Source organism: Vombatus ursinus, unplaced genomic scaffold (assembly GCF_900497805.2).
Source record: "Vombatus ursinus unplaced genomic scaffold, bare-nosed wombat genome assembly UNPS02014810.1, whole genome shotgun sequence".
In the NCBI taxonomy this organism is placed as follows: Eukaryota; Metazoa; Chordata; class Mammalia; order Diprotodontia; family Vombatidae; genus Vombatus; species Vombatus ursinus.
In genome coordinates this window covers 7,468,010-7,480,310 of record NW_020954588.1, presented here as the reverse complement: position 1 = coordinate 7,480,310, position 12,301 = coordinate 7,468,010, and the positions used below count along the sequence as shown (strand labels likewise).

Sequence of the window (12,301 nt, the reverse complement as noted above, 5' to 3'; positions counted from 1 at the left end):
ATACTAATTAAGTGAATATGAACCAAGGAACAATACATACACTGAATTTGTCAGATCTGAGCCGTTTCCCATGTCACTTGTGATGAGAGAATTTTTTTTTTTTTAGGCAATTGGGGTTAAGTGACTTGCCCAGGATCACACAGCTAGTAAATATCAAGTGTTTGGTCTGAGGCCGGATTTGAACTCAGGTCCTCCTGACTTCAGGGTCGGTTCTCTATCCACTGCGCCGCCTATCTGCCCCAATGTGAGAATTTTGACAAAGCCATTTAATATCTTAGATAGATTCTTAGTTCTATAACAGGACTGCATTTAACATTTGAGGAATTGTTTTTGTTTGTTTTTTTAAAAAAGGCAAAGATCAGACATGTCTCCCCAACATATCAAATGAAGACGCATCTGTCTGTCTCATTCACCCCATTGATGTAGGCCATAGTCATCTATAAGAACACCATTTACAATTCTATGCATAACAAACGCCATTTCCTCCCATTTACTAAAGTTCCTAGCTTTCTCCCTATGTTCTTTCCACCTTCCAACTGCTTAGTCTCCACTGTCTTTTACCTTGGAATAGGACAAGAAAACAGAAACATCAGTGACTAAGGAGTCATAAGTCCTAGGTTTCAGCATTGGTTCTGCTCCTTACTAGCTGTGTGATTTTGGGTAAGTCACTTCATCTCTCTAACTCAGTTTATCTATAAAATGGGGACAACTTGACCTACATGACCTACCTCACAAGATTATGAAGACTGAATTAGATAACATATGTAAATTCATCTGAAAACTATAAATAAAGTGTTCCATAAACATGAGTTTTTGCTATTTATAGATAAACTTGCATTACTGTCTTTTATATTTGGAGATGATGCTATTGGTGATGAGGTCCATGGTCCCTTTTGTAAGATTCATATGTAAAGACTGCATACTTTGATTTGCAAAGTTGGTATTTGCAATATCCATCCCAGGTAAACAAATTTCCTGGGTCACCTCTTTAGATAGAACTTTTGGTTTAGAAATGCTACCAGGCATTTGGCTTATATGGTGATTTTCAGAAACTATTATCAAGCCTCTTTCCTGTCATTCGTAACCAAATTTCTGAATCATGAACTAGGTTCAAAAGGTTCTGATTGTCCTTTCAATTAACTGTCTTCTCAACCCTTTCCAATATGACTTCTACCTACTTTGCTCCTCTTCCTTCTCATCAATTCTCCTGCATAGACTTGTAGTCCTGTGAGTCATTCCTGAAAATACACCAACTGGGAGATGCTGGTCTATCTTGCTTTGAACATCTTTGAACATCCTACAATTACTTTTTTCAGAAGCCTCTAGTTAGCCCTCTGAGTTTGGAGATTCCCTGAGAGCCCATCAAATTAATTCAAGTCAACAAATATTTAAGTGACTACTCCATGTGTAAAGAACTGGGCTATCTGCTAGAAACACAAAGTTGAGAAAGTATGTAATCCCTGTCTTCATGAAGGCTACAGTTAAATAAGGGGAACATGACATGAACAACCACAACACAACATAGAATATGATAATGGCAAAGGGAGAGATCCTGTCAATGTGTACTAAGATGATTTAAAGACAAAGGGATCTCATTTGGTTGAAGGCTAAGCTGGATACCAAAAGAAGAAAAGGATTTGAAAACATAGAAATGCATAAGAAGTACATTCTAGTTATACAGACAGCCTGGACCAGTACATGGATGTAGGAAATGGCAAGATAAAATCAGGGAATAGCTAAATGATAATAATGATGATGATAATAACAGCTAACATTTAATTAGCACTCATTATATGCCAAGCACTATTCTAAGTGCTTAACAATTATTATCTCTTTTGATCCTCATAACACCCTGCAAGGTAGGTGCTATTATTATTCTCATTTTACAGATGAAGAAATTGAGGCAAACATGGTTAAGTGACTTGCCCAGTGTTACACAGCTGGTAAGTATTTCAGGCCAGATTTGCAGTCTTCCTGACTGCTGGCTTGGTGATCAGGCAGCCAGTAGACTAGTTTGGCCAGAAAATAGACTATTTAAAGGAAAGTTTTATGAAATAAGATTGGAAAGAAAAGCTGGAGCCAGACTATAAAGGGCTAAATGATAGGCTAAAGAGTTTGCGTTTTCTTCTGTCAGCTATATAAAGAAGCAAAGATGGTTTTTGAGCAGGGATATGACATGGTTATACCTCTATTTTGTTGTTACTGTTCGGTCATTTCAGTTGTGTCAAACTCTTTGCGACCCCATTTGAGAGTTTTCTTGGCAAAGCTACTGGAGTGGTATTTCTTTTTCCAGCTTATTTACAGATGAAGAAACTGAGGCAATTAAGGTTAAGTGACTTGTCCCAGAGTCACACAGTGTCTGAAGCCAGATCTGAACTCAGGAAGATGAGTCCTCCTGATTCCAGGCCTCACATTCTATCCACTGTGCCACCTAGCTGCCTTGTCTCTATTTTAAGAAGGTAATTTTGGCAGCTCTGTGAAAGATGAAGTTTTGACATGAGGGACAGGGAGAGTACTCATTTCAACAGTCCAGAGGAAAGATGATGAGGACCTAATCGGATCTGATGGCAATATAAGGCAAGACGAAGATGTGGGTATGAGAGGTATCCTGGAAGAAAAATTGATCAGTGTTGACACCTGCTTGGATGTAAAGAATGATGGAAAGGAAAGAGCCAAGGATAACTCTAGAATTTGAACGTGGATGTCTAGGGGAATGGTGGTGCTATCATCAGAAACAAAGAACTTGGAAGAATCAGCAGATTTTGGAGGGAAGATGGGATTGATTTTTAAGCACCAGAGGGAACCTCCAGACCCTACTTTTCTCTCCAAATCAAGACCCTGAGGGATCTCATCAACTACTATACATACACAATGATGTATAGCTACTGGTCTACTGGTCAATTTTCCCCTTTAGTTCAGTTCCAGATACATTCAACTTAGAAGACATACTAAACAACCCAAAATGGTGAAAATGGAGCTACTCAACTTCCCCCAAAACCAATATGTTGTAATAAAAAGATTAAGAGTCAAGAGACAGACTCCCCAACTCTTCTACCCTACAGTTTCACCTTGGATAAATGTTTACATGTTCTGATGCCTCAGGGTTGTTTTTCATTTGTAATATGGAGGAGGGAGACTAGATGTCCTTTCCAGTCTAGGATTCTAAGCACTAACCTTCCTCATCGTTACCTTCTCCATCACGACGGGTAATACTATCAAATTGCCAACTTGCTAATCATTCATTCATTCATATGCTAAAAAGTTATTAAGTGCTTCCTTGGTTCAGAGCACTGTTCTAGGCTCCATGGGAACTGAAAGTTTATGACACAGTTAGATGGTACAATGGATAGATCGCTGGGCCTGGAGTCAGAGAAAACTGAGTTCAAATCTGGCCTCAGACACTTCCTAGATACGTGATCCCAGGCAAGTCACTTAACCGCTGTTTGCCTCAGTTTTCTCAACTGTAAAATGAGGATAATAACAGTACCTTCCTTGCAGATAAAATAAGATAATATTTGTAAAGTGCTTAGCACAGTGCCTAGAACAAAGCAGGTATTATATAAATGTGTATTCCCTTCTCTTCAAAAACATACTTTTTGACCTTATGGGCTCATAGACTAACAGGAAAAAAAAGACAAGTACACAAATAACTATAAAACACAGTATTCCATACAAATGAATTAGAGAAACATAAAACAAAGTAGTTTGTCATTCTAACTTTCCCCTACCCACTCAATTAGGGTTCACTGCCATAAGCATGGTCTTGAGGGGTAACGGCATAATTAACAAGGAAATAAAAAGGGCTTCACAGAAGAGGTGGCATCTTAATTGAGCTTTAAAGGCAGAATAAGAATTCTATAAATAAAGAGAAAGTGAGAGGGCCATTCTAGATGAAGGGATTAGTATAAGCAAATGTATGGATGGAGAAAGAATGGAGGGTGCTTATGGGCTTCAGCACAGAACATGTGAAGGGTAGTATGATAAGATAAAGCTGAAAAGATGGGATGGTTCTAAAGGGTGCCTTGGCTTTTAGATAAAATAGTTTAAAATTCATTTCATTGATAATGGGGAGATACCTGAAGAGTGAATGGCCCACATCTAGGCATAAAGAAAATTATTCTGACTGAAGGGAAGAAGAACTTATTGCAATAGTCTAGGCGAATGAGACCAGAGGCTTCTGGTAGAGTAATAGCATTGAGAATAGAGAAGAAATGACTGATTCATGAAATGTTGTAGAGCTGGAATTGACACAAGTTAGTAAATAAGTAGATAAGAAAGGCACAGAAGGAAGAGTGAAAGACAACCACAAGGTCAAGAGAGATTATATGAATGGTGAGGTAAATGAAGTAGAAAAAGTGAAGTTCAAGGGTACGAGGGAGAAGCTTTTAAGTTCAATTTTAGGCATGTCAGGCTTTATTGTTGAAGAAGACAATGACATCAGGGAAGTGATACCATGATGTGCAAGTGAATTGGATTTAAGTGAAGGAGGGCTGTGCAAAATCAGCTTTACCTTCTCCTCTGGAGCCATTTGGCTCCAGTGGTGAGATATAGATCAGGATGACTGGGATGACCCTGGATGCAGTGGCCTTTTTAAGCTAAGGTCTTTAACAGGTCTCAGTTTGACTGAGGCAATGCCCATTCATTGATTAAGGCTAGGTAAGACATGTCAAGTTTTAGGTTCTGGTAGGACAACCAATCTGTGATGTCCTATGGGCAATTGGAAATTCAAGTCAACAGATCACAAGTGAGGCAGAACTAGAGACATGAGTTTGAGAGTCATCCCCACAGAGGTAGTAGTTGAAGCCATTGGAGTGAATCAGATTGACAAGAGAGAAAAAAGGGGAGGGCCAATAAGAGATCCTCAAGGACTCCTATTTTAAGGGATCAAGAAAATGACGAGGAGTCAGTAGAGACAGGGAAGGAATAATTTGAGTAATGAAAGCAGGAGAAGGTGATGTCTCTGAAGCCAAGGGAGGAAATAATATACAGAAGAAATGGATGGACCACAATGTCAAATGCTGCCAAGAGCTCAAAAAAGAGAATAATGGGGGAAAAAATTGGATTTAGCAATTAGGAAGTCAGTAGTAACTTTTGACAGAAGAGGTTTAATAGAGTGGTGAGTGGTCAGATTTCAAAGGGTTTGGAAAGAGTAAGGAAGTAGCAGAACCAAGTACAAATTTTTCAAGATTAGAAATGGAAGTGAGAAGAAGTCAGATGGCAAATAGCTGAGATAAAAGATTTAATGGAAAGATTATTTTTTAAGGATTTAGGAAACCTAAGAATGTTTGTAGGTAGATAAAAAGAAGCCAGTAGAGACACAGAGACTAAAGATAAATAAGAAAGAAAGGGGATGATGGCTAAAGTAAGGTTCTGCAAAAGACAGGAAGGAATGTGATCAACTTTAGTGGGGATAAGGTATGGCTCTGAAACCAGAGGGAAGGAAGCAAGAGAAGGTAATAATGCTGAGATTTTTTTTAATAATAGAAAGGAATGAAGCAAGTTCTCTTTGGATGGCCTCAATCTTTCCAGTGAAACAGGAGGCTATGACAACTACTATTAAGTGCAAGATTTGGAATAAGAGGAGAAAGGAAAAACGTTAGACTATTTGCTGTGATGATTGAGATAAAGATTTTGACAAAAGTCATGTAAAAGAATTGTTGAATCTCACCGACGACCTTGTTGAAGTCATAGAGTGCTTAAATTTCTACTGGGTGAAATCAGTTCCACATCTGGCCTTTCTCCATTGATGCTCAGCAACAGGAGCAAAAGCTAAAAACTTGGATGGCGATGGCACTCCAGGATGAGCATGGACAAGCACCTCCACACATCTCTCTCCTTTGCTCTACATGTCTAATCTTTCACCAAGTTTTGTGCCTTTCTTCTTTGGAACACTTCTTAAATCTGTCCTATTTACCCTACATCTATTCTCGTCATTAGTTGTGAACTCTTGCTCAATGCAATCCCGGATTTCTTGCCTTCCATATGATCAGTATGGTACATATATGGCACCATATGGTACAATGGAAAGAGCACTGATTCTGAAGTCAGAAGAACTAGGTTCAAAATCTGACTATGACACTTACTACCTACGTAGAACTCAGATTAGTCACTTGCCCTTGTTGGGACTCAGCTTTCTCAACTGTGAAACAAGGATATTGGAATAGATGGGCTCTGTGGTTCTTTCCCCATGACTGCCAAAGCTATCTTCCCGATGCATCAATGTTTTTGCCATCACCCAAGGGCAAGACCACGGTGATTTTCCATTACAGTAAAAGTTGGAATCAATATTCTTGCCTTCTCTCTCAACACACTTTACCAGGCTTTCTGCACTGCACCACTATCTTTCGTTCCTCCTTCTTTCCTTCCTTCCACTAATAATTATTGAGCATCTAAAGAAGATAAAAATGCATGACATGTCCCTGACCTTCAAAAAGGTTACTATTTAGTAGAAAAGATATATATAAAAAATAAGATCTGGTAAAGGATGATAGGTGCTATATAAACAGTAGAGAAAGTTAGTGTTACAGAAATCTGGAGGAAGAAGAACGTGCTTCTAGTTAGGAAAATAAGACAAGGCTCCATGGAGGAAATGACATTCAAGCTTGGTCCTAAAGGCAGGGGATGGCTATTGTAGAAGGAAATGGGAGGAGGAAGTAAAGACACAAAGGGAAAGAAGCACAAAACATGTTCAGTTTCAAATTTGGAGGACAGGGAAAATGGGCTATCAGAAAAATTATCAGAGAAAGAGGGATGGGTTTGGGAATGAAGGAAAGGAGTGTGGTTTTAAGAACTCTGGAGTTTGATTTGACGGCAAGTCATTCAGGTGGAATTCAACAACAGACATTTCTTAAGTACCTATTATCATGCTCTAAATCACTATTGATTAGAGAAATGCAAATCAAAATGACTCTGAGGTACCACCTCACACCTATCAGATTGGCTAACATGACAAAAAAGGAAAATGATAAATGTTGGAGAAGATGTGGGAAAATTGGAACACTAGTGCATTGTTGGTGGAGTTATCAACTGATTCAACCATTCTGGAGAGCAATTTGGAACCATGCCCAAAGGACTATAAAACTGTGCATACACTTTGACCCAGTAATATCACTTCTAGTTCTGTATCTCAAAGAGATCATACAAGTGGGAAAAACACCCACATGTACAAAAATATTTATAGCAGCTCTTTTTGAAGTGGCCAAGAATTGGAAATTGAGGGGATGCCCATCAATTGCGGAATAGCTGAACAAGTCGTGGTATGTGAATGTAATGGAATACTATTGTGCTATAAGAAATGATGAGAAGGGGGATTTCAGAAAAACCTGGAAAGACTTACAGGAAGTGATGCTACGTGAAGTGAGCAAAACCAGGAGAACATCATACACAGTAACAGCAACATTATGAGATGACCTTTGCAAGACTTAGCTCCTCTCAGCAATGCAATGATCCAAAACAATTCCAAAAGTCTCATGATGGAAAATGTTATCCACATCCAGAGAAAGAACTATGGAGTCTGAATGCAGATAGAGGCATACTATTTTCTCTTTCTTTTTCTTTCCCATGGTTTTTCTCTTTTGTTCTGATCCTCCTTTCACAACATGACTAATGTGGAAATATGTTTAATGTGATTGTACATGTATAGCCTATATAGGGTTGCTTGCCATCTTGGGGGAGAGGATGGGGAGGGAGAGAAGGAGAAAAAAATTGGAACTTAAGATCTTATAAAAGCAAATATTGAAAACTATCTTTACATGTAATCGGAAAAAATAACATACTATTGGGGGAGGCGAAGAATGTAAGTTCATTGAGGGCAAGGATCACTTTGTTTTTTTCTTTGAATATCTGTGCTTAGAATAGTACTTTAGACATAATAAGCCTTAAAAGAAAGAAATATACAGTAATTTGAAGAGGAAGAGGGCACTAAAAATAAGGGAATTAGGGAAAGGTTCAAAGTGGAAGAAGAAATGTCCACAACATAGTAAGAGATGTAGGACAGTCACTCAACAACAAGATGAAGGCTGAAGATTTAACTTTGATAATCCTCCACTTTGAGAAGAGAGATGAAGTTGTGGGAGAGAATGAAATCTCTGAGGAACACAGAAAAAAAAAAAAAAAACAAAAACAAGGGACCAAAGATAGAACCTTAGTAAATGCCAACATTTTGGAGAGAAAGAAAAACTAGTAAAGAAGACAGAAAGAATGAGGAAAGTCACAATAGTTCTGTTCTTGCAGAAACCTTTCCAGGCTTGCCAGGACCATTTGTTCTGCCCCTTTACTGCCCTCATCTACCCTCCTCCTATTGCTTCACATAATTATCCCCTTGCTATTTGAACTTCCTCTTATGCTTAGGATAACCTAACCCCCATCTTCTCTCACTAAGCCTTCTCTTTTTTCCTTCACTCAAACAGCTCTTGAAACCTAACCTTGTTCAGAAAGTCTTCCCTAGCTGATTATTTTTTACCCTATCCAGCCATCCAGTTCATCTATCTCCCCTTCACTCGTCATTTAGAGAACAGAGGAGGCTTTGCATTTAAACAATGTAAGCACTTCACAGATTTCCTCAATGTTTGCTCAGTTGCTTATGTGTTCTTTTTGAGGTCATCATCAGCATTCTCAGTTTGAGGTCACAGACTTCTAGAGAGCACCTGATATGTTTAACTTGCTTGACAGATTACCTAGGATTAAAAAAAAAAATACCTAGGATAAAAAAACCAGAGAGGCACCTAATAAAGGACAATAATATTGCAATTCACTTTTCAACTCAACAAACATTAGACCTCACTGAATACAAAACTGAGATGAAGATGAAGATGATCAGCTTAGCTCAATTGCTACCACCTACCTACAGAGTTTCCTTATTCAACCTCTCCTCTACTCAAGCCCCCAAAATCAATTTGTATTTACCTTGTGCATGTTTCATGAATAATTATCTGAGCAAATTTTGTTTCCCTTAATAGAATGTCAGCTGTAAGTTCCTTGAGGGCAAGGACTATTTCCTTCTCATTTTTGTATCCCCAGACCTTGTTGTTCAGTCTGACTGTCCGTTTGGGGTTTTCTTGGCAAAGATACTGACACTATTTGTCATTTCCATCTCTAGCTCATTTTTACAGATGAGGAAACCGAGGCAAACAGGGTTAAATGACTTGCCTAGGGGCATACAGCCAGTAAGCCTCTGAGGCTGCATTTGAACTCAGGTCTTCCTGACTCTAGGCCTGGTGCTCTATCCAGTGTATTGCCGCCTAGCTGTCCAGAACATAGCAGATGCTTAATAATAAATAATAACATTCCTAATAAATCATATTATATTAATGACAGTATTAATAATAAATGTTTGCTCAATTGATCATGATGATGATACACTAATGATAAGCCTAGTGATCAGAGAAGTCTTCCCTCCTGTTCTTTCAGACTACAGGGCCTTAGTCTTGATTCCCTTTTATCCTTAGACTAAGCAGTTCACAAAGACTTCTTGGGGCAGAACTAAGAGATTTTAAAGAAGAGATGGAGAAAAAATAGTCCCTTTCAAATGAGGGTACCTTGTGATACTGTTAGAGATCTGAAATTTTTGCTTTGTTTGAGAAAACTTTCTAGGGAAGAAAAGGTTTACTAAAGGATTTGGAGGATGAGGATAATGACCGATGATGAACAGACAGCTTCTAAACCTAGGAATTTGTAAGGAAGACACCGATAGGATTATATGTCTAAGTCACTAGAAAAGTAGTTTATACATAAAGGACTTCCTGTCATCTTTGTTCTTTGCTTAAACCACTCTATAAAAATATTTCATACAGGTGAAAAAAAGGAAGCTAAGTAATCCTATTGCCTAAGAGGCAGCAGACCTGTGATCTCATCCTAAGGCAGCCAATAAGTAGCTTTGTCACTTAGACAAGTTAGTTAACATCTCTGAGGCTCAAGTCTCTCTATCAATAAAATAAGGAGGGTGGACTAGAAGATCTCAGTGGGTCCCTTAGAAATTGGATATTTTAGGATTCTACCTATATTTAGTGGGGGGAGGGGGAGAAGGGGAAGAAACAAACATGCATATATGAAGAAAGTGCTTTATAGACGCTAAAACACTATAGAAATATGAGCTATTGTTGTTTCAAAACCTGAAATGTAAATTTTGTATTCTGGAATTTGTTAACTATTTTCATAGGTGTCGTGCGTATATGTATATGCATATATCATGAATTCAACATGACCATAAATTTTAAGAGGCATAATGGATGGAATGAACCAGGCCTGGTTTTGAATTCCAGTTCTGATTCTTATTAGCTCTGTGACCCTAAATATCACTTAACCTCTCTGCAAATCTCAATTTTTCTCACTTGTAAAATGGGAATAATTACTTTGTACCACCTACGTCACAAAGTTGTTGTGAGGATTAAATGTGATAATACTGGTAAAAATGCTTTATAACTTACATAACATAAAGTCAGCTATTATTATTCACATCTGTGATGCCTTAATATTCAGTGTCCAACACCTGGAGGATTTCAATGGGTCATAGGATGCAAAGGAAATAACACAGTCCTGCTTACCACCACACCTACCCATCTAATGTAACATTCTCAGGGTTAAATATATTGTTTAACCTGTAACACAGGACAAGTGAAATGGCGGCAGGAGGAATGAGAGGAAGAAGGTAGGGGCAGCTTTATGTTTCATTCATCTGAAACTCTTTTAACGCTCCAGTTCTTTCTAATGACATCAAATGGGGCATTTCTCCTCTCTGGGAAAAAAAAAAAGGCATATACCAGGGCTATTATTATGCAGAGGCGTAGCCAAATGTTCCTTTTAAAACTCTGATAATGACAACAAACTCCAAATTCAATGTCTTTTCTTGAAAATAGACCTGAATCTTGATTCTTTTCTTGGCAGTGAAACTCAGAGAAACTAAACATTTTCTTACGCAGCATCCAATGTCCCTGTCCCAGAAAGGGAAACTACTGACAGGATTTCATTTCAGCCTATTGATCATCTGCAGCAAAGCCCAAAGGCAAACAAACAGGTCACAGTATTCAAAGAAAACAGACGAGCCCCAAAGCAACTGCAGCAGCAGGAATTGAAAGTTTTGAGAGTGTTTGGGGGGTTTTTTTAAAGAAAACTTTTCTGGATGTATGGCTTCATGCAGATGAAAACAAGGTGGATCTTAAACTTCTTTTTTTAAAGTAATGTGTAAAGCCTTACCTGAAAATAAGTATTTGTATGTAGCCACAACCCTGTGGGTGTACACATTGAAAAACATTTCCATGACTGCTACTGTAAACTAGGACGAAAGGCTAAAAATGTCAAGTTGATACACCCTAACTGTAATTTTTTTTTTCCCGGTACCTGCAGTAACAACTAGAGAAAATACACTTTGTTAGTACAAGAAACAAAATATCAACTCCCTCTGAAGCTAACAAACGCGCCCAAGTGAGAGAAATGCAGCCTTTCCGTGACTTTGGCACTTTGGGCATCATCCGGGGGCTCTGGGTCCAACTTTATTCCCCTCCCCACTTACAGGCTCAGACTCGGGCTCCGGGTCCCAAGCTTTGGGGCTGCTGCGGCTCCGCCGGCCAGCGGCTGCTCTCTCCTCCTCCTCCTCCTCCTCCTCTTCTTCCTCCTCCTCCTCTTCCTCCTCCTCCACCTCCTCCTCAGCTCCAGCTCTCTCTGCTGCAGGGCAGAAGCTTCCTTCTCGCAACCAACACCTTCTCTCACTACTGAGCATGCCCAGCTCTGGAGTCACCCAGGAGTTTAAATGGACAGATTCCACCTTTCCGGGTTTTCGTGGCCACTCCAGGCCAAGAGGGGACCGAGAGGGGACCGAGAGGGGACCGAGAGGACACCTCGTGCGCCCTGAGGGCAGGAGAAGAAGACAGTGGAGGAGCAGGTGGAAGGATAAAGGGACTGGGGCAAAAATGTGATTTAGGTTGAGGAGACCAACTAATAGGTTTCCCCCAAAGTAAAGGCACCCTCTGCAGGAAGAAATTTGGATTTGTAAAGTCTGATTAACGTCGGAAAGGTACATTCCCACCATCACCTTGGTGCAGGTCAGATGCTGCTGTTGCAAAGGGTCCCTGGCACATTCTTTTGCATAATCTGGCCTCTTGGAGCTGAGCTGAAACCACTAAAGAGCTTTAGGGAGGTTTTTTTTTTCCCGCTTGGGCAGTGTTGAACAGACTGAGAGCAGGAAGGCGTCTCGGAAGTTAACCAAGCCAGTTCCTTTATTTCCCAGAGGAGGAAACCAAAGGCCAGAAAAGTGAAGGGAGCCCAAAGTCACACAGCAAGCAACTGTGTTAGGATCTGAACCCAGGTT

General features: G+C 39.4%; 1 protein-coding gene across 1 annotated transcript in view; it reads right to left on the bottom strand.

The window, feature by feature from the left end:
- The window catches only part of PLS1 (plastin 1), a 145,662-nt gene extending 134,077 nt beyond the window's left edge, over window positions 1-11,585 (bottom strand). The window contains exon 1 of the mRNA XM_027875906.1: window positions 11,507-11,585. The gene's annotated coding sequence lies outside the window, so the exon portion shown is untranslated. The remainder of the gene's footprint in view (window positions 1-11,506) is intronic.
- Window positions 11,586-12,301: the final 716 nt, after the last annotated feature.